Consider the following 18,680-nt stretch of genomic DNA (forward strand, 5'->3'; position numbering starts at 1 on the left):
GACTTGACTTGGCGCATGTTCACGCATGTAGTTGAAACAAAATCAACATAGCATTCACGATGTTTATGTTCATGGTGGATTATATCCTACTCATGCTTGCATTCGTTGTTGATTAATTTTAATGCATGTTCATGACTGTTGTCACTCTCTAGCTGGTCGCTTCCCAGTCTTTTGCTAGCCTTCACTTGTACTAAGCGGGAATAATGCTTGTGCATCCAATCCCTTAAACCCCAAAGTTATTCCACATGAGTCCACTATACCTACCTATATACGGTATCTACCTGCCATTCCAAGTAAATTTGTATGTGCCAAACTCTAAACCTTCAAATAAATATCATGTTTTGTATGCTCGAATAGCTCATGTATCAACTAGGGTTGTCTGTATCTTCCATGTTAGACGGGTTATTCTCAAGAGAGTGGACTCCGCTCCTCACTCACGAGATAAATGGCTGGTCACCGGGATGCCCAGTCCCATGCTTTATGCAAACTAAATCAAAATAATTGCAAACAAAACTCCCCTGGGACTCTTGTTAGTTGGAGGCACTTGTTGTTTCGAGCAAGCCATGGATTGATGCTTGTTGGTGGAAGGGGGAGTATAAACTTTACCATTCTGTTTGGGAACCGCCTATAATGTGTGTAGCATGGAAGATATCGCCATCTCTTGGTTGTTATGTTGACAATGAAAGTATACCGCTCAAAATATTATTCACCTCTGTTTCAAAACCGAGCTCTGGCACCTCTACGAATCCCTGCTTCCCTCTGCGAAGGGCCTATCTATTTACTTTTATGCTGAGTCGTCATCCTCTTATTAAAAAGCACCAGTTGGAGAGCACCGCTGTCATTTGCATTCATTATTGTTAGTTTATGTTGAGTATGACTTGACTGGATCTCTTTTACCATGAATTACAATGTCTAGTCAGTCCTTGGTCTTTAAAGGTGCTCTGCATTTATGTTTGGCGGTCTCAGAAAGGGCTAGCGAGATACCATCTTGTTATATCATATTATGATTGTTTTGAGAAAGTGTTGCCATCCGAGATTCATTATTATTGCTCGCTAGTTGATTATGCTATAGATATGAGTAAACTTGAGACCTAAGTGTTATTGCGAATGTGGTTAGTTATAATCTTTGCTGAAAACTTGAATGCTGGCTTTACTTATTTACAACAACAAGAGCAAACAGAGTTTGTAAAAGTTTTTCTTTATCACTTTCAGTTTATCAACTGAATTGCTTGAGGACAAGCAAAGATTTAAGCTTGGGGGAGTTGATACATATCCCTCGTATCTACTTTTCCAAACACTTTTGCCCTTCTTTTGGACTCTAACTTGCATGATTTGAATGGAACTAACCCGGACTGATGCTGTTTTCAGCAGAATTACCATGGTGTTATTTATGTGCAAAAACAAACGTTCTCGGAATGACCTGAAACTTCATGGAGCAACTTTTTGGAAAATATAAAAAATACCTGCAAAATATGAAGGCCAGGGGGCCCACCACCTCTCCACGAGGGTGGGGGGCACGCCTGCCCCCCTAGGGCGTGCCCCCTACCTCGTGGGCCCCCTGGTGCCTCTCCGACTCCGACTCCAACTCTATATATTGTGTTTCAGGGAGAGAAAAATCAGAGAGAAGAATTCATCACGTTTTACGATACGGAGCCTCCGCCAAGCCCTAAAACCTCTCGGGAGGGCTGATCTGGAGTCCGTTCGGGGCTCCGGAGAGGGGAATCCGTCGCCATCGTCATCATCAACCATCCTCCATCACCAATTTCATGATGCTCATCGCCGTGCGTGAGTAATTCCCTCATAGGCTTGCTGGATGGTGATGGGTTGGATGGGATCTATCATGTAATCGAGTTAGTTTTGTTAGGGTTTGATCCCTAGTATCCACTATGTTCTGAGATTGATGTTGCTATGACTTTGCTATGCTTAATGCTTGTCACTAGGGCCCGAGTGCCATGATTTCAGATCTGAACCTATTATGTTTTCATCAATATATGAGCGTTCTTGATCCTATCTTGCAAGTCTATAGTCATCTATTATGTGTCATGATCCGTTAACCCCGAAGTGACAATAATCGGGATACTTACCGATGAGGACTGTAGTTTGAGGAGTTCATGTATTCACTATGTGTTAATGCTTTGTTCCGGTACTCTATTAAAAGGAGGCCTTAATATCCCTTAGTTTCCGTAAGGACCCCGCTGCCACGGGAGGGTAGGACAAAATATGTCATGCAAGTTCTTTTCCATAAGCACGTATGACTATATTCGGAATACATGCCTACATTATATCAATGAACTGGAGCTAGTTCTGTGTCACCCTAGGTTATGACTGTTACATGATGAACCGCATCCGACATAATTCTCCATCACCGATCCATTGCCTACGAGCTTTCCATATATTGTTCTTCGCTTATTTACTTTCCCGTTGCAATTGCTATCATCACTACAAAATACCAAAAACATTACTTTTACTACTGTTACCTTTTGCTACCGTTACCACTACTATCATATTACTTTGCTACTAAATACTTTGCTGCAGATATTAAGTTTCCAGGTGTGGTTGAATTGATAACTCAGATGCTAATACTTGAGAGTATTCTTTGGCTCCCCTTGTGTCGAATCAATAAATTTGGGTTGAATACTCTACCCTCGAAAACTGTTGCGATCCCCTATACTTGTGGGTTATCAGGCGACCGGCGAAATCCTGCAACTTCAGGAGGACAAGGCGAAGCTCTGCCATGAGCTCGACCTGCCGAAGGAGGAGAACGCCGACTGGAAGAAGCTGCATGAGAATAGTAGTTCCTCAATGAAGATGCTGCAGGCCCTCGTCATGGAACAGAAGGAAGAGTTGGCGAAGCTCCGCATCGAGCACTCGGCTGCTGTCAAGGTACATAATGCGACCGTGGAACAGATGATGAAGGCTCACGTCGAGAAATCCCGTGTCATGGACAAAATGAAGAAGATGGTAGAGGAGATGCGCAAGGAGATGGAGGTCGTGGAGGCGATGAAGAAGCAGTTATGACTCCGCGGGCAGCAACCCTTCATGTAGTAGAGAGCAGCGCCCCAAACTTATGTGTGTGTCTTCCTTCTTTTTGGGGGTGATAATCTTCCTTCTTCTTTTGCTCCTGTGTTTCTTCTTTTGCTTCGGGTGTTTCGCCGCACGTGTCACATTCTCTGCGATGCATGAATAGAACAATGCTAACAATGAGATGACTAGTAAATTAGATCATTTTTTATCGCCATATGGCACTGGGTTGCCGTGTTTCGTGCTCCTCCATCATACTCCAGTGGAAAACTTGAGTATAGCGCACGGTTCTTTGCTCCTCCTCAGGTTGTGGGCACATTTATACGAGCAATCAAATCACAAGGCCCCACCTTCCAGTAGTAATGAGCTGTCAAATCACAAAGGCCCTCGCCTCTCTTGAAACCGACCAAGCTAGACTGCCCCGCCCTCTAGCCTTTTAAAAAATGCATACTTTTGTACAGTAGTAGTATCAATGGATTGTGCCATGGAGCAAAACTAACAAGATGAAATTAAAGAAAAAAGGTGGTAAATATAGAGAGCGCTCGTCACCAAATTATGCATATAGTACTATTAAAAAAGCTAGTACGTGCTAAATGGGGTGCTAAATTCTATTAAAGAAATCAGCATACCTATTTAATTCTTGGGTTATTATTTATGCCACTAGTTGTGTATCACTACTCAGTTTTGCCATTAGAAGTTACAACTACTCAAAAATGCCATCGATCCGTGAGATGTCTGCTCAAAATGCAATTAAATATCTCAAAAATGCCATTGTTAAGTTAGATGTTTGCTCAAAAATGCCATTAGACATTGTTATTTTCACGTCAAACCCGTTGACCATGTTATATGACAAAAATAAGCCGATTCTCACAATGATAAGTGTGGCCCCGCTTGTCAGGAGTAACCAAGCGAATAATTTTATAGGAAAATAAGAACGATGTTGGGATCAAGTAGGCCCCACACTTTATTTTATTGTAGTGAGATAGAGGGAGAACTGGCATGTTGGTCCATCGGTATTTATGTCATTATAACATGGCAAAAGAGATTTGAGTCACAATAATGGTGTCCAGCACAACACACTCCTCAAATAAAACTAAGCACCCTAAAATTCTTTGACAAAAGTAAGCACCCTAAAATTCTGACAACTAAACTACTGGCTATATGATGTTGGCCATATATATTGTACGTATATAATGTGAAGAAACGAGTGGTAGTACTATAACAACTAAAAGATGGACTGTAAGAAATACTAGTATGTACGTACTGAAGAGTTAAAGTAACGACAAGAAACATAACATAGTTCTGCTGGGGGCTCAGCACAACACACCCCTCAAATAAAACTAAGCACACCTGAAATTAAACTAAGAAACTAATCCGGTAGCCACTGCATTAGAACCACCATGAGCAACGACATTCCCACCTTACTCGGACTTCTCGTCCACGTCCTCGACTTCGTCCTTGTCCCTCTTCCTCTTGGCCGATACTTCTTTGCTTGAACCGCACACTTGCCTCTTGCTCTTCATCCAACCCTTGTAGATATTGAAACAAAGGTAGCCATCCATTGCAGCGTAGTGGATGTGGTCTATATCTAGTACATTCCACTGCCATGCACGATGAAACTTGGGCGGAGATTTCTGCAGTTTACCGTACGAAGGATGAACCATGGCTCTTGCCAGGGTCAGCATTGAAGGCTGGTCACGGGAGGGCACCAGCCCTTTCTTCTGGAGGTCGAAGGGGTTGCCTACAACGATACCTATCTGTTGGGGATATAACTACTGAGTATAAACCGCCGAGGGGCCGGGTTATACCTGTAATGAGTTGTCCATATTGAAGCCCATGAAGACAAGGAGTATGGCGCTTTACTATAAGAGATCTAAAATCCCAGGGCCCAAAGGCGGATTAGGGCCCGTAGACATAAACCGACATAAGGTGTGTAACTTGTGTTGTAAGATAGGAAAGGATAGAAACCGAGCCAGACACGTTTATGAGCCGGCCGGGATTCTATAAACCGCCGGGCGTCAACCTGTGTATATAAAGGGACGACCCGGCGGCGGTTCAAGGACAAGAAACAACAGATCGAGAGCCAGGCAAAGCAGATTCGCTCTCTGGTGATCGAACCCCTAGCAATTCCACCACAACTGGCTTAGGCTTTTACCTTCACCGCAAGGGGCCGAACCAGTATAAACTCCTTGCGTCCTTTGTCCCACTTTAACCCCTTTAAGCTAACCCGTCGCGATGGCTCCACGACTAAGTCCTCACGCTAGGACATCTGCCGTGACAAAACCACGACACTATCCGACCCAGGACTGTTCTGTCATTCGTAAAGTCTACAGTAATGAATTCGACTAGGCCACCCTTGAGGAAGTTCTTAAATTCCTTGCACTCAACGTCGGCATGGCATATTTGGTGGACCAAGCATAAGTCATGCATGTAAACCTGGATCATGGCGGGCTGCATCTTCTCTTCCTCCTTCAGATTCTTCTCTTTGTCCAGGGTTGTGGTGTACTCAACATCTAGCCCAGCGACCCACTCATCATTTGAGTTTTCGAACATGTGTCTGAAGCGAGCAAGGCAACCTTTCACCATCGCGGAAGAACGGGTGTAGATGACCTCGAACTCATCGCCGGTGATGGTTCTAACCTTGTGCTCACTGCTGATCATGGAGATTTGGGACGCCATGGATTTGGAAGGAGGGTTAGGATTAGCGAAACTGCCGTAATGTGAACGGACGAGACGACTAGTGATGAGGACATCAATACCATTGTTACACCCACAGCCCCTACTGCTATACATACTAGACCAATTACTAGAGCTCGCGCACGCCAATTGAATTATCAGGTACTTTCATTTCTTGGTAACGATTCTAATGTTCATCAGAATATGATGCTGCCTAAATTGGATACATTTGTTTTGCTTACAAATGAAGGGCCTAGATTGGACAAGAAAGATGAACCTTGGAGCAAGTTCAAGCATGGAGATGATGGCATGCGCAAGGGGATCAAGAACGGAGTTACAAGTGATGATTTCAGGACTTTGAAGCCACCATAAGGAGTGCATGAAGCCTTGGATGAAATATACAAGATGCCACTTCATAAATTTCGTCTAGGGGCTATTCTAGGTGTTGCATCACCTTATTATTGGGCCAGGCCCATGTATTTTTGAAATACTTAAGTATAGGCTGTTTTTAGAGTCTGTATGTGTGGGGAAACAAGAGTTAGGGTTGGTTTCGAACCCCTCCTCCAAGGGCCACGAAATCCCCCCCCCCCTCTCCCTCCATATATACAGCCCTTAGGGCGTCGTTTAGACTTTGGGTTTTGTTTAGATTAAAAGTTCGCCATAGTTGCAACTTCGCGTACTTCGTTTGTGTTCAACGACCAGACCAAGACGTCACAAAACCCCACCTTCATTAATAAAGCTTTCCTCTTTTATTCGCAATATCAAGATTGCAATCTCAGTTTCTTGCTTGTTCTTCGTTTGCTCGCAGGAAATAGACCCTCGTGGTCAGGTTGATCGTGCTCTAGCGTGGTCAATAACCCTCGGAAGTTGGTTTAGTGATTGCTAAGGTGCGACGTCTTCGCACGTTCGTAGTTGGATCGTCAAAGTCGACTCCCACAGAAAACGATATCTATCTCATCGAAACATTGGGACACCTTCGTCTCTATCAAGTGGTATCAGATTTCCAGGTTGCTCGGTGAGATTTTACAGTTTTTCGTAGTTTAGATCGAGTCTGTTCTTCATACCTACAGTCCACGAAAAAGCCAAAAAAAAATTAGGGTTAGTTCATCATATCCAAACCAGTCTGAGCCTTTGCATAGTCTTTTCGGTATTTTGCTTTATTGAATTTGTGGTTGCATCATCGTGTCTAGTTGTTGGTCTTAGAGTCTAGTCTTTTAGAGTTTCGAGTTCTGGTCATAAGTTGTCATGCCGCTGCCGCACCATCATCATCGTTCCTACCATATTCCACCACCACCAACATATTCCTTACTGCTTCCATATACATCCGCCTGTCCACCACCAATCCGAGTCCACATATACATCCGCCTGTCCACCACCAATCCGAGTCCACATATACATTTGTCTGTCCATCACTAATCCGAGTCCACATATACATCCACCTGTCCACCACCAATCCGAGTCCACATATACATCTGCCTGTCCACCACCAATCCGAGTTCTTTTCATATTAGGTTTGTTTTCGAGATCCATCTAGTTTTCGTTTTGTGTTTCCTTGCATGAGTAGGTCTCGAAAAAAAGAGTCTGGAGACCCCCGGGCAGTTTTTAGGCCAAAATTTCGGCGACCAAATACTTTTTCCCTATCCTATTTTTGGTCCCATGGAGCGTTTTGAGACACTCGCCATCATAGTGATTTTTTGTCGCACTTTTTCGTTGTTGCTGCCCTGATTTCCGAAAAAAAGTCAAAAAAATTCGTGCCCATCCTGTCAGTTCGACGAGGGAAGAGTTTTGAGACACTCGCCATTATAGTGATTTTTCGCAAAAAAAAGAGGAGCGCAAAAAAAAGAGGAGCGCCAAAAAAACAAAGCGAAAAAAATTCCAGAGTGTGCTTTTCCCTTGTTTACGTGCAGCGCCGTTATTTTGTTTTTTCGATAAAGGGCGTTTTATTAACTCAAAAATGTAGCATCAAGCGGATACAAAGCATTATGAGTGACACCTGGCCTCTGCATAACTAAGATGCACACAGCCAATTCTAAAAAGTTTGACAGAAAGAAAAGAATCAAAATCGACAAAACAGCAACAGTAGAGTCCTATAGACCGACACTATATATGCCTATGTCGAAAGTGGTGGTGGGTCAATCCGGAGGTTATGCTGCCACCCATGTTGGGAAAAAACCTCCGTAGCCACCTGCTCCAATCGCGTACACACCGCCTTGAATAGCGGTTGGTACTCCACTCGCTGTAGTATAGACCACGTACGAAGCGAGTGCGTACACCGGAAAATAACCTGTAGAGGAGAAGCATTTTTGTCATTAAGAACCAAATCATTTCTACATAGCCATAGCGACCACATTAAGGCATACGCTCCCACCCTTATTAGCGTTTTGAACCTATTTGGAATACCGTCCAACCAATGAGCAAAAGTATTGGCAACACTTGTGGGCGGATACAAATTTGATGCTATTTGGATGACTGGCCACGTAGAACGTGCAAACTTGCATAGAACAAAGAGGTGTTTGATTGTCTCGTCATGAGTACAAAAATAACACTTCTTACTCCCTTGCCAGTTGCGCCGTGCGAGGTTGTCTTTGGTTAGCACAACCCCCCTACGAAGATACCACATGAAGATTTTGACCTTTAGTGGAATCTTCGACTTCCATAGTTCCTTATTATTATTCACCGGTACCTCAGAATGCGTGAGTGCATGGTACATGGAGTCTACTGTGAAAGACCCCGATGTAGTAAGGTTCCAGCAAAACACATCTTGAACTTGTGTCAGGTTAATCAAATCCAGCTTGGACAATGGATTATGCCATGACGTAAGGCGAGGCCCAATCAAATCCCGCCTGAACGAAATATTCGGCGGGGATGAACTGAGCACCTGCGCAATAGTATTATTCTTATCGTGAGCAATGATGTACAAGGCTGGATATTGTTCTCGAAGACTGGCATTGCCTAGCCAGATGTCTTCCCAGAAACGAATCTCTGACCCGTCCTTTATCGTGAAAGACCCAAAGCAAAAAAGATGTTTATTTGCCGCCATTAGGCCAGCCCAAAAGTGAGAGTCTCCAGGTTTCCAATATGCCTGAGACACCGCCTTTTGGCCTAAATACTTGTTGCGTAGCATGGTTTGCCAAACACCATCCTCAGTAAGTAGTTTGAACAACCATTTACTAAGTAGGCCTCATTCTTGACCTGTAGGTCATGAATTCCAAGGCCACCTTGGTCTTTTGGTCTACAAACCACACTCCATTTGGCCAGTATGTATTTTTTCTTTTCCCCGTCTCCTTGCCAAAAGAATCTGGATCTAAAATAATCCAATCTTTGCAAGACCCCTTTTGGTAGTTGGAAGAAATAAAGCATATAGAGAACCATATTTGTGAGGACAGAGTTAATCAAAACCAACCGCCCCCCAACTGAGAGCATCTTTCCTTTCCAACTACTCAACCGTTTCTCTAGACGCTCCTCTACATGATTCTACTCTGCAATAGTGAGACGTCGATAGTGAATTGGTATTCCCAAATACCTCATCGGGAATTGGCCATGCGTGCAACCAAACAGGTTAGCATAATCACCCACCGACTCAATGGCTGCTCCAAAGCAGAACAATTCGCTTTTATGGAAGTTAATTTTAAGACTCGACATTTGCTCAAACGCTGAAAGCAATAGTTTCATGTTTCGAGCCTTGTCCAGGTCATGTTCCATAAAAATAATTGTGTCATCTTCATATTGCAGAATAGAGAGGCCACCATCCACAAGGTGTGGCACTACTCCTGCAATCTGGCCATCCTGCTTAGCACGCTCAATCAGAATAGCTAACATGTCAGCAACAATGTTAAATAACATTGGGGACATGGAGTCACCCTGCCGCGGTCCTTTTTTTTGTCTGAAAGTAATGTCCTACATCATCATTGACTTTGATGGCCACACTACCTCCAGTTACAAAGTTTTGGATCCACTGGCGCCATTTATCGAAGAAACCTTTCATCCTTAGAGCTTGTTGGAGGAAAGACCATTTGACCATGTCATATGCTTTTTCAAAGTCAATTTTGAATACTACTCCACTCATGTTTTTCCGGTGCATTTCATGAATGGTCTCATGCAGGATTACAACCCCATCGAGTATATTCCTTCCTTGCATGAACGTCGTTTGAGATGGTCGGACCACATGTTCAGCCACAGAGTTTAACCTATTCGTAGCCACTTTGGTGAAAATCTTAAAGGTGACATTAAGGAGGCATATTGGTCTGAACTGTTGGATCCGTTCGGCCTCCTTAACCTTCGGCAACAAGACAATCTCACCAAAGTTAAGTCTGAATAGATCAAGTCTGTCGGCATGAAGACAATTGAACAATTCCAGAAGGTCAGTCTTGATGATATCCCAGAAATTCTGATAGAATTCTGCGGGGAAGCCATCAGGTCCTGGAGCTTTGTTGTGTTCCATATGGAACACCGCCACTCTCACCTCCTCTTCTGATAATGGTGCCGTAAGGATATCATTTTCTTCTGCCGTGACCTGTGGAATATCAACTGTTCGAGTCTCATCAAGGGTGATGTTTCCTTCAATCGTCGCCCCGAACAGAGATTTGTAGTATTTCGTGATGTACCTTTTGAGCTCTTCTTGACCATCGATCCACCCCTCATCTTGTTGGAGACTGTAAATACATTTCTTCCTGTGTCGCCCATTGGCAATCAATTGGAAGTATCTTATATTACTATCACCCATCAAAATGAAGTCAGCTTTAGATCTCTGGTAGTATTTGATTTCCTCTTCTCGCAAAAGCCTAGCCACCTTCTCATTAGATTGATTTTTCAATTCAATATCTTGTTGAGATAAGGTGCGCGTCTCCGCAATCTTGTCGAGGTCGTCAATAATGGTGGAGAGCCGTTGCTTTTCTTTTTTATATATTCCATTGGTGTGTTTCGCCCATCCAGTGAGGTGTTGCCTCATGGCCCTTATTTTAAAGTTCCATCTCTGAATCGGTGTACGACCAATGGCAGGCCGCTCCCAAACATTCTTAACTATGTCCACAAATCCTTCCCTATGCAACCATCCCAATTCAAATTTGAAGGGGCGGCGGGTGGGTGGATTTGTAGAGTTAGAATCCAGAATGATGGGTGCATGATCCGATAATGCCTCGATATGCTCAAGGGCTCGCACGGTTACAAGAGGAAATTTTAGTTCACATTCGGTGTCCATGAGTACCCTATCAAGCTTCTCGTATGTCGGCACAGATCGATTATTAGCCCATGTGAACTGCCGCCCCGACATAATGGCCTCCGAAGATCCAAACCGTCTATCACAGCATTGAATAGAAAAGGCCAATGGGTGTCGAAGCGGTCATTATTTTTCTCTTCCTGGTACCTAAGGATATTAAAGTCCCCTCCAATCAGCATTGGATATGGGTTATCTTTAGCCAGGTTCACCAATTCCCGAAGAAAAGCCGCTTTATGTTCATCTTGGGCAGCCCCATAAACAGCGATGAGAGTCCATGTGAAATTATCAGCCCTGTTTCTTAGGTGAAATTTTATATGAAATTCATCGATCGAGAAGGCCAACAAGTCCATAACTGACGTCAGTATCCCAAGAAGGATTCCTCCAGACCTTCCACGAGCTGGTAGACTGTGCCATGTGTAGTCGAAACCACCCGATAGGTGATCGAGGACATGCGAGCGAAAGTCACACTTACCAGCCTCGGAAATTGCCACAAAATCCAATCCATGTTGCCGAACACAATCACCGACGTGTTTATGTTTAGCCAAGTCTGAGAGACCTCTGCTATTCCAAAACATGCCTCTCATGTGGAAACTCGTATGGGTGTGGAGCTCTTCGCATTCTTGGGCGGTTTTTGTTTCTTTTTAGAGGAGTGTGATTTAGATTTCCGCGTGGACACTGTGAAGTCACAAAACATGGACCCAGGTCTTGCGTCATCCAATCCAACCTCGGTAACCTCACCAACCAAGTTGGATATAAGCGGACCATCATATTTGGCATCCGCTTCATCATCCTCATCGGTTTTAGGGTTCGGTAATGTGGTAGGACACTTCGGAGAAACCTTTAATCGGTCGATCTCCATATGTTTAAGTACCCCAACCGACAGATTAATTTCATTTTCATTCTTTCCCATAGATACACCAACATTCTTTAAGGTAGAAGAAATGCGAGTTTCTGAAAAGGAAAGAAAAGATTGAGCGGATGAGGTACCTGTCGTCGGGTCCAAGTTCCTTGAAGCCCAGCGGCGCATCGCCTTTGCCAGAGAATGCTCATCGGTCGGGGAAGAACCATCAATAGAGAGAGCGTGATGGTTACTAAGTCGAACGGGCGTAGCCTGCCCGCCAGACATAGTACGCATCGGCGTCGATAGTGGAGTTGTTGGCGAAGTCCGGATTGTCGTAGAGGTCGGTGAACAGGGACGCACCCCGGGTCCCACCGGAACGACCGCTGCAGGTGTTGGGGCTAATCCACTCGCACGTTCCGCCGCTGGGCCCAGAGGAACCACGGCGACTACCGCGTGAACCGGAGACTTCGGTGGTGGCGTCGTTGAAGAAGCTGGCGCATGAACCGAAACCGGAGCAGCAGTATGGGTGGCTGGCGGCGCGTCCGGACCCATTTCTGACTGCAGCAGCGCCGGGGCAGCAGCATGGGCTGCATGCACGGCCTCAGCACTTGTTGGCTACTCGTGAGCCATACTCACGCGCGTAGCAGGCAGCGCAGTGCGGCCAGGAGCCGTGGACCGCTCCGGCCCGGCGTTTGCCTGCATGGGGCATGCATTCGTGGATGCCATGGACCATGCCTCGTCCTGTGCTTGCGTGTGAGCAAGTGCTGGCCGACCTGCTGTAGGCAAGGCCACAACAGACATGCCCGCATGCGTAGGTGGCAAAGGAACACCAGAAAAATGAGTTGTCTTCATCGGATCCGCGTACACTGTATTTGCCACAAGCGTCGTTTTTTTACATTCCCCCTGCATGTTTATTATCCTCATGCTCACATCCTTATCAGGAACGTCGGAATCCTGATTAGCATCGTCATCATGCCCGTTGTCATGGTTTTCCCAGATCTTAGGAATGAATTCATTGTCAGGGACAAAATCATTCTGCTCAACTATAAACCGAAATGCATATCCATTAAGCTTGACATAAACATCCGAGCGGACTGACGCTTCATCAGAATCATCATGTTTTTAAAAATATCCATGGAGTGAACAGCCACCTGGATCCTCACAATACCATGTCATCGCAAGCATACTAGGTCAACATCCTGAGTGGCGCCGATAACTGATCCCACCACCCACAGACCAAGGAAGTGGCGGAGGGGAGGTGGAACACCAGTGACATGTACCCAAACAGGTTGCAGAGGGAGGAGCGATGGAACCTCCTCGACTTTCCACTCAGTAAAAGCCATATTCACATCATGCGATTTAACATTGTACTCAAAAGCTGCCACACGCCGCAAAATGTCCACTGACGGAAAAGGAACCAAGAAAGTATTGTCCTCATGCGGCACCGCTTCCCACTTCCATGAGGTCTGTATCGAGGCTATCTTGGTGACCTCGACCTCCACCACTGAAGCAGACAATGTGCCCCCTGAGATCATAACCAATGCTGTTGGCAGAGTAGAGGGTGCAAGATGCTCCTTGAAAAGAGAGTCCGGTAGTTGCACGAACATTGCATTCACTAAACAGCATCCACTGAGCATGGCACTCGGCCTTGGTTGCTTGAGAACGGTACAGCTGTGCAGAGGGTGCTTGTCATTGTCGCAAATGTGACAGTAATGAACTACCGTACAGTTCTTGGAGAGGTGCTCATTTGACCTACATTTGAAACACCATAGTCTTGTCGTTTTTCCTTTAGGAGGCTATGCAAGAGTGTCAATAGGGACTGCAGTCTTTGCATGAACATCTTGGGAAGCTTGTAACTGGACAGGAGCTGCTATCACTGGTGCAGGCGGAAACGCTACTGAAGAGCGTGCAGCCGGGGTAATGCCACCGGCAGGAGTGGTATCTCGACGCCCTCCCTTGCGCTTTTTCTTCTGACGGCGAGCAGCTGGTGCATCGGTCGCTTGCTGGCTATTAGGACCAAAACTGACAGGTGCCGGAGCCGGGGCCTGCTTGAAATATTAACTTCAACTCGCGTATTTGCTTGAAATATTAACTTCAACTCCTGGAACATTTCATATGGTCCATGACATTCAAAACGTCTTTGAAGTCCCGATTCTAAGCCGTTTAAGCATGGTGCACTAAACTATCAAGTAGTCATCATATTGAGCTAGCCAAACGTTCATAACATCTGCATCTGCTCCTGCAATAGGTTTGTCACCTAGCGGTGCATCAAGCACATAATTCTTCTATGCAGCAATGAGGATAAACCTCAGATCACGGATCCAATCCGCATCATTGCTACTAACATCTTTCAACCTAGTTTTCTCTAGGAACATATCAAAAATAAAACAGGGGAGCTAAATGCGAGCTATTGATCTACAACGTAGATATGCTAATACTACCAGGACTAAGTTCATGATAAATTTAAGCTCAATTAATCATATTACTTAAGAACTCCCACTTAGAAAGACATCCCTCTAATCTTCTAAGTGATCACGTGATCCAAATCAACTAAACCATAACCGATCATCACGTGAAATGGAGTAGTTTTCAATGGTGAACATCACTATGTTGATCATATCTACTATATGATTCACGCTCGACCTTTCGGTCTCAGTTTTTCGAGGACATATCTGCATATGCTAGGCTCGTCAAGTTTAACCTGAGTATTCCGCGTGTGCAAAACTGGCTTGCACCCGTTGTAGATGGACGTAGAGCTTATCACACTCGATCATCACGTGGTGTCTGGGCACGACGAACTTTGGCAACGGTGCATACTCAGGGAGAACACTTTTTATCTTGAAATTTAGTGAGAGATCATCTTATAATGCTACTATCAATCAAAGCAAGATAAGATGCATAAAAGATAAACATCACATGCAATCAAAATGTGTGACATGATATGGCCATCATCATCTTGTGCCTTTGATCTCCATCTCCAAAGCATCGTCATGATTTCCATCGTCAACGGCATGACACCATGATCTCCATCATCTTGATCTATATCAATGTGTTGTCACATGGTCGTCTCGCCAACTATTGCTCTTGCAACTATTGCTATCACATAGCGATAAAGTAAAGCAATTATTTGACGCTTGCATCTTATGCAATAAACAGACAACCATAAGGCTTCTGCCAGTTGCCGATAACTTCAACAAAACATGATCATCTTATACAACAACTTATATCTCATCATGTCTTGACCATATCACATCACAACATGCCCTGCAAAAACAAGTTAGACGTCCTCTACTTTGTTGTTGCAAGTTTTACGTGGCTGCTACGGGCTTTAGCAAGAACCGTTCTTACCTACGCATCAAAACCACAACGATAGTTTGTCAAGTTGGTGTTGTTTTAACCTTCGCAAGGACCGGGTGTAGCCACACGCGGTTCAACTAAAGTTGGAGAAACTGACACCCGCTAGTCACCTGTGTGCATAGCACGGCGGTAAAACCAGTCTCGCGTAAGCGTACGCGTAATGTCGGTCCGGGCCGCTTCATCCAACAATACCGCCGAACCAAAGTGTGACATGCTGGTAAGCAGTATGACTTATATCGCCCACAACTCACTTGTGTTCTATTCGTGCATATGACATCTACGCATAAAACCTGGCTCTAATACCACTGTTGGGGAACGAAGTAATTTCAAAAATTTCCTACGCACACGCAAGATCATGGTGATGCATAGAAACGAGAGGGGAGAGTGTTGTCCACGTACCCTCGTAGACTGAAAGCGGAAGCGTTAGCACAACGCGGTTGATGTAGTCATACGTCTTCACGATCCGACCGATCAAGTACCGAACGCACGGCACCTCCGAGTTCTGCACATCTTCAACTCGATGACATCCCTCGAACTCCGATCCAGCCAAGTGTTGAGGGAGAGTTCCGTCAGCACGACGGCGTGGTGACGATGATGATGTCCTACCGACGCAAGGCTTCGCCTAAGCACCGCTACGATATGATCGAGGTGGATTATGGTGGAGGGGGGGGGCACCGCACACGGCTAAGAGATCAAGAGATCAATTGTTGTGTGTTTGGGGTGCCCCCTGCCCCCGTATATAAAGGAGTGGGGGAGGGGGAGGGCCGGCCCTCTCTATGGCGCGCCCTAGGGGAGTCCTACTCCCACCGGGAGTAGGATTCCCCTTTTCCTAGTAGGAGTAGGAGTAGGAGGGAAGGAAAGGGAAGGGAAAAGGAGAAGGAAGGTAGGGGGCGCCCCCCTCCCTAGTCCAATTCGGACCAGCCCATGGGGAGGGGGGCGGCCACCCTTTGAGGCCTTTCTCTCCTTTCCCGTATGGCCCATTAAGGCCCAATACGAATTCCCGTAACTCCCTGGTACTCCCGAAAATACCCAAATCACTCGGAACCTTTCCGATGTCCGAATATAGTTGTCCAATATATCGATCTTTACGTCTCGACCATTTCGAGACTCCTCATCATGTCCGCGATCTCATCCGAGACTCCGAACTCCTTCGGTACATCAAAACACATAAACTCATAATATAATCGTCATCGAACTTTAAGCGTGCGGACCCTACGGGTTCGAGAACTATGTAGACATGACCGAGACACGTCTCCGGTCAATAACCAATAGCGGAACCTGGATGCTCATATTGGCTCCTACATATTCTACGAAGATCTTTATCGGTCAAACCGCATAACAACATACGTTGTTCACTTTGTCATTGGTATGTTACTTGCCCGAGATTCGATCGTCGGTATCTCAATACCTAGTTCAATCTCGTTACCGGAAAGTCTCTTTACTCGTTCCGTAACACATCATCCCGCAACTAACTCATTAGTTGCAATGTTTGCAAGGCTTATAGTGATGTGCATTACCGAGTGGGCCCAGAGATACCTCTCCGACAATCGGAGTGACAAATCCTAATCTCGAAATACGCCAACCCAACAAGTACCTTCAGAGACACCTGTAGAGCACCTTTATAATCACCCAGTTACGTTGTGACGTTTGGTGGCACACAAAGTGTTCCTCCGGTAAACGGGAGTTGCATAATCTCATAGTCATAGGAACATGTATAAGTCATGAAGAAAGCAATAGCAACAAACTAAACGATCAAGTGCTATGCTAACGGAATGGGTCAAGTCAATCACATCATTCTCCTAATGATGTGATCTTGTTAATCAAATGACAACTCATGTCTATGGTTAGGAAACATAACCATCTTTGATCAATGAGCTAGTCAAGTAGAGGCATACTAGTGACACTCTGTTTGTCTATGTATTCACACATGTATTATGTTTCCGGTTAATACAATTCTAGCAGGAATAATAAACATTTATCATGATATAAGGAAATAAATAATAACTTTATTATTGCCTCTAGGGCATATTTCCTTCAGAAGGCAGCCCTAGGGCATCTCGATGACCTGTATTGGAACATGTCGGCCCTCCGCAGCGTTTGGCCCAGACGCAAGGCCCGATTGGTGACGCACACGTCAGGCCCACGAGCTTGCAGGTCGGAATCCGGAGTCAGGGATTTTTTAATCGCATCGGGATCATCGGTGGCCGAAGACTGTGCTGCCGTTTCCTCCGGCTGACTCGGGACATTGGACGAAGACGTGCCCGCCTGGGAGTTTGGCAGGAACGCCGCGAGCACCACTGGCGGCGTAACCCTGGGACGGGGGAGAGGTCCCTTCCAAGGTCTGATGCAGTCTCCTCGGCGTGGCCTCGCGGGCGCCAGTGGCCGCGACATGCTCGAGGAAGCTTCCGAACCACCAGGCAGCTGCACGGGGGACTGACCGGCCGATGATGAGGGAGACGTGGAACCTCGGCATTCCCAAACTCATGAGGCCGGCGTTGCAAAACCGATGTCATTCCAAAATTCCTGCACTAGCTCCTCCTTCGATTTTTTCCAGCGAGACACTAAAGACCAAGCGCCACCCTCGACGTCATGATCTGCTTGGGAAAGAACCATATTAGCCGCCTGGACCGCCACCCCCTCTGCATCGGGATAATCATCGCCCTCATCGATGGCTGGGAGCTCGAACCACGATCCCGCTGCCGGCGACCTCGCCGGCGAACCAGAAGCAGTATCAATGTCCCCCGACGCTAAGGTTAGTCTGCGCCGTGCTGGGAATACCCGATGGCCAACTCAGATGAGGCAATCCAACAGCACCATCTCTGATCCAGGCGAGATCCATTCTTTCTCCCGCAGCAGCCTTCCCTCAACGATCTTGCTGCTATCATCCCGTAGGAAGAAGAAGTTATGCGGTCGGTCGAGGAAGAGGGATCCGGGACGCCAGTCCGTCCTGCCGTCGAGAGGAGCGGACGAGAATGTTGCCGACCACCGCATGGGCGGGGCCGGCTCTAGGGGTCTTGTCATTTTGACGGCGTAATATTAATGTGTTGCCTCAGCTCTCGTGATTTTGTTAGTGTTCTAGGCTCGCGTCTCTAGCACTGTCTAGCCTAGGACCAGCACAGTACCGTCGTTGAGCATTTATTCACCTTTGCATCTCTGAATTGATTATTGCTGACCCTTTTTGCTACCATATTATAAGCCTTCCTAGATCCATAGACATCTACGTCGTGCGTTTGACTCTCCCTGGTAATCGCTCTATCCAAGTTTTGAGAGTTTTGACTATGATGGTTGCCGATCACCGCCTGCTGCTGGGTAAGAACTGGTAAGAATTTGAGATTTGCTTGACGGATTTGTGACACCCACCACCACCTCTTGTTAGTAGTCTGTAGGATCATATTCTTGTGTGTTTCTATTGCTGCTAACCATGGCAGGATCACAAGCTGACGAGACTGACTGGGAGAACATGACGGATAAGGAGTTGCATGATAAATTTCAGCAAATGATGAGTGGACAGGTGCAAGATGTGCTAAACAGATTTGAAGAGGCCATGGAGAAGATAGATGGCATGGAGAA

General features: G+C 45.8%; 2 pseudogenes; both read right to left on the reverse strand.

The window, feature by feature from the left end:
- Positions 1 to 12,368: 12,368 nt before the first annotated feature.
- On the reverse strand, positions 12,369 to 13,746 carry LOC147970944 (uncharacterized; annotated as a pseudogene).
- A 3,398-nt stretch (positions 13,747 to 17,144) lies between these two features.
- Positions 17,145 to 18,131, reverse strand: LOC147970945 (uncharacterized; annotated as a pseudogene).
- Positions 18,132 to 18,680: the final 549 nt, after the last annotated feature.

This window comes from Triticum urartu, chromosome 5A, assembly GCF_056163025.1.
Source record: "Triticum urartu cultivar PI428250 chromosome 5A, HENAU_Tu73, whole genome shotgun sequence".
In the NCBI taxonomy this organism is placed as follows: Eukaryota; Viridiplantae; Streptophyta; class Magnoliopsida; order Poales; family Poaceae; genus Triticum; species Triticum urartu.